The 4,445-nt window shown below is 49.9% G+C and overlaps 1 protein-coding gene across 7 annotated transcripts in view; it reads right to left on the bottom strand.

Moving 5' to 3' along the window:
* The window catches only part of LOC126579115 (transcriptional activator protein Pur-alpha), an 8,051-nt gene extending 3,606 nt beyond the window's left edge, over nucleotides 1–4,445 (bottom strand). The window contains exons 1-2 of one of the 7 annotated variants that reach the window (XM_050242417.1): nucleotides 4,154–4,445; nucleotides 1,454–1,689 (exon numbers count right to left, since the gene is read on the bottom strand). The gene's annotated coding sequence lies outside the window, so the exon portion shown is untranslated. Of the gene's footprint in view, nucleotides 84–162; nucleotides 183–1,074; nucleotides 1,226–1,453; nucleotides 1,944–4,153 lie in introns of those variants that run through there. The other 6 variants (XM_050242418.1, XM_050242419.1, XM_050242421.1 and 3 more) reach the window with 6 other exon arrangements.

Genomic DNA, 4,445 nt, shown 5'->3' with positions numbered 1-4,445 from the left:
ACGAAAATAGTAAACCAGTCAGCGAAGTATTGTTCGAACGATTGATTACACATATTGCACCACTGCATAGAGTTTTGATTGCAACGCGAAGCGCTGCTGCTGCTGCTGCTGCTGCTGCTGCTGCTGCTGCTGGGTTGGTTGCTAATTTGTTTTCGTCCTCACACTTCTCTCGCCGAACCACACAGCTGTTCCAGCGCCCACTGCGCTGATGTGTCGGGTCGATGATGGTGGTGTCGGTCACCCTGCGCAACTGATGACATCGCACAAGCTGGCGATCCACAGTTTTCATGCTGTATCGGCGTGAATTCTTGATGCCTGCCTTGATGTCTAGCTGAACTTTGCATAAAACGGGCCCAGCATATGGGAATGCGCACTCCTGGCGCAATGCGAAAGGGGGCGCGGAACAGGTTTTTGGAACAGAGGAAGTCGGTCCTCCTCGGTAGTTGCACAATTTCCACGGTTCTGCCTCCGCCGATGCTCTTGCTCGGTGATGCTCGATGATGATGATGGTGTGTAGGTTTGTTTGCTTGTGCGATGGCGACAACGACGACGACGACGGTGATGGCGCCTATGTTGATTCTATTGATTCGCCTTCAACACACACCTTTCTTCAGGTCCAAAAGCTTCGCAGCATACATACAACACCCTCTCCGGATGCACTAATTTATCGTTCCATTTCGGGAATTATCTGCACCTCTTCCTCCCCTCACCCCTTCGTGTGTGTTCCTGTTGGCAGATTTTCCACCGACAGGACTACTGTTCCTGTCCTTCTTCCTGACCCTTCAAGCACTCGCGCGCGCGGACGTTTAGCAGTGTGTGCCACTAATTACCACCACCGGGGCCGTGTCGTCAGTCACCAGTCGCCGTCGTGGTCGTCGTTTGGCCCCCAAAAAAGAGGTGACGGCGGCACGGTCATTCACGGAGCGGCAACGGCGAGTCAGCTGTACTCGCGCACGCACATACCCTTTTTCACGCAACCACCAGCGGCAGCCCTTCCACGGCCACATAACCCCGTGGAGCGCGCGTCCAGCACTTCCAGCGCCGTCGTGCCAGTTAGTCAAGCAAATTTCTTACCAACAAACGGCAGTCTTTTCCTTCGCTTAGCTTGCCACAACTTTGCTTGACAGCGCCGAGTCGCCTCAGGGTTAGTTACCGCACGCACGCAGTCCACCGTACTTGCCACACGCACACCAAAATTCCATCGCAGCCAGCCGCCGCCGCCACCGCACGCACGCAGTTCGCTCGCTCTCTCGCTCGCTCGCTCTCTCGCGCTCTCTTCGGACCCAAACTCACACGCACACACACGAGAGCGTTGCTATCCTTTTTTTCAAATTCATCTTTTCGCATTTTGACCCCCAAAAAGCTTCCATTTTTGCTTTGGTTTTTGGCCACCACACCACAAGACAGGATTTTGCACGGGTTTTCACTATCGTCACGCAACTCAACTCCGTACCGTTTCAAGTAGGCTGCTGCTTTGACTGGCGCGCTGGTGGTGCTGGTCCTCCTTCGAAACGTAGCAGCCCTTTCGCAGACGACGACGACCACGGTCCTGAATGCAGCTTCCCACGGTGTTCCTCCTGCGGTCCTGCCCTCGGGGCCAACAATGCCACTACACCACGGCACCACCTAGCCTCGCACCTCTGGTGGTGCTGGAGTTGATCGGCCAACGGCTCCGCAGCTGGTGCTCACCTGCCAAAAGGGCAAAACGTATCGCACGTCAATGCACGGTTGTTTGAGAATAGAGCAGCCCACCGTGGCCCTCAGCTGTGCGTAACACCAACGGTTTTATTTTTTCCTCGGTTCCTATACACCGCACCCCTTCTTCACCTTGTTTGCATCACCACGCGAGTTGTTCGAGGAAACCAGCTCAAACCTGCTTATGCTGAAAATGACAACGCGATGGCAAAATTTGATCATCGAGCCGCTAGAACCAAAACCAATAGAGACTGAGATAGGGAGAGAGCGCGCGCGAGAGAAAACGAGCGGTGGTTTTTGACGAGAGCGTAACCGCTCTCTCGCTTAGACTTCCCCTTCTTCACTGTAGCAAACGTTCCCGTTCAGCAAGTGTGTAGTGCGAATGTGGATTCAAATATGTTTAGTGAAAGTGTTTTGAATCGTTAAGAAAATTAGCCATCTTAACGATTTATACATCGAAACCATGGAAAATGAAGATCCAAGGTGCCGTTAAAAAAGGGTGCAAGGAGAAGGGTTAAAAATTTAAAAAGGTTAAAAAGGGTGGCAAAGCCCCGTTAAGGTAAGTGAAATTTTCTAAAAAAACATTCGATTTTCAAGACTTGGCGTGTGTTTTTGGCAAGTTTCAACTAGCAACTTTGTTTCTATCGTAGCCGTAGGAGTCTGAAATCAAATTTGCAGTTCACCAAATCACATCCTGCACACGGCCTATGAAAGTTTTTAATCCGCGAAAGTCGCGATCGTGGCCTATAGCACATTCAGTGCGCGCGGTTCTTGCCCAACAGAGAGATCAACCCGTTCTTTGTTACACGAGATGAAGAAAAGGCCAACATACACAAAGACACAAACACACGCATACCAGCGGCGTGGAAACGCATCGCAAAGAGCATAAGGATGGGATGAGGTGGTGGCCATATGATTTGCTTATATGTTGCAGCCCACAACGTGTGACGCGAGTCGGTCGACAACGGCGGACACGCACCGTGGCAAGGACGAGCTTTCTCTCTTTCTCTCTTTATGCGAGAAATTATGCTCTATGCTCGCACTCTCCCTCTCGCGCGCTCGCTCGTGCTATCCTCTTTGTTAGCGCTCTCGCGATATATCCTTTAGGAAAATTGACAAATTTTCGATATTTTTCGACACATTTTTAAACCAAAAACAATGGTACGGAGGTACAAGAAATACTCTATTCCAACCACATGCTTTATGAACGTAAATCACGAAAAAAAAAAATGAAAAACACTAGGCGGCTCCATCACTCCCCGGACCAACGGGTAAACGATCGTGTCAAAGGTTGTTGATCTAGGGGCTTGACTCGCTGGTGCCATTAGCCCGATGACTTTGTCGTGACATATGTGAGGAGGCAAATGCCCCGTTTCACAGCCACCAGTTCCCTGTCCTAGGCCGTGTTTCACAAACATTTTTCCTATGGAGAATTCGCCATTACAAAACATTACAAAAATTGTGTGCAAACTCCTAAGATATGAATTTCGTTCGTTTCGGTTCGATTACTACTGATTTCATATCCAAGATCCTAAGAGTTCTATCTTGGACGAGGCAGTTTTGAAATATCAGGGAAAGCATAGGAAGCCCATGCCCGATATCGATTTCACGGCCCGCAGGTCCAAAGTAATGGTTTAATCAATAGCGCTGCAGCAGTGGGCTGGGTGTCTAGCATTCGGGCCTTAATGACACACGGAACCCATGGTTTTCCACCTCATGCTCGACCGATCCAGCGTACATAATACACTCTCTACGATTCGGTAGCTTCGTGCATTTGGACAGCATTACCGGAAGTGAATTTCGCAGGTCAGAGAACACTTTGCGGCCATACGCGCACAACAACTGCACTGATGCACTTATCCTGAATGTGTCGTGGTGCTATTCATTCGGAGATAAGCATTAATATAAGCCTTTGGGGTGGGATCATGACAATCGGAGAATATTTTATCCAAAACCCAAATCCACTGCCACTGTTGCTACTATTGCCCGCTCATCGCTCATCGCTTTTGCCTAACACAATCTGAACAATGTTGCGGCACTGGAACTGTGCGATACAGCACCACCACAGCGAGTCAGCATGGGAACGCACTCACACTCAAGTACACCACATAGGAATGCTCGTTTTAATTCTCACTTATGCTGGACAACACAGGCGTGTTTCTTGTTAGGCCTACACAATCACACTATTGGGCCAAGGCAACACCAAGTGCGCTGCGAAAGGCTCACCACATGCCCACACGGAGGACGACGGTCGTCGTCGGTAGGATAAAGAGTGAAAAAAGCTCTAGAGAGAAAAGGCAAGATTGCACAAGATACCAGTGGGGCTCCCCTCCTAGCAGACCAGTACGGATTGGGGCCACCGATTCGTGGATGATGAAAGTATAACCATTATCCGAAACACACTCGCGTTTCCATTCTATTTTCAAGACAAAAGCGAAGAAACTTTAAGCAAAATTACCACAATCTGTAGCAACTGTATGGGCTTCACTTCGGCACACTTTTCATCCTTTTTTTTTTCGAGGGAACCGATGCCACTAAGCACAATCGTCGCTGGTGGTGCCTCGCATTGTGGCGCCTGGGCCACGATTGCAGAGGGGGTTTCACCCACGACCACCCGGAACGGCGATAGGCCCAGCTGTTATCCTGCGGATGGGTTTATTTCAGTTGCAAGCTGCCTATTGGACTGAGTAAATTCTTTCACCAAAAATTGTTAACAGAGACAAGCACGCTGCTAATCGACACGCACTCAC

Source organism: Anopheles aquasalis, chromosome 3, assembly GCF_943734665.1.
Source record: "Anopheles aquasalis chromosome 3, idAnoAquaMG_Q_19, whole genome shotgun sequence".
NCBI lineage: Eukaryota > Metazoa > Arthropoda > Insecta > Diptera > Culicidae > Anopheles > Anopheles aquasalis.
The sequence above is the reverse complement of the archived record's forward strand: the minus strand, read 5'-3'. Positions and strand labels throughout refer to the sequence as shown.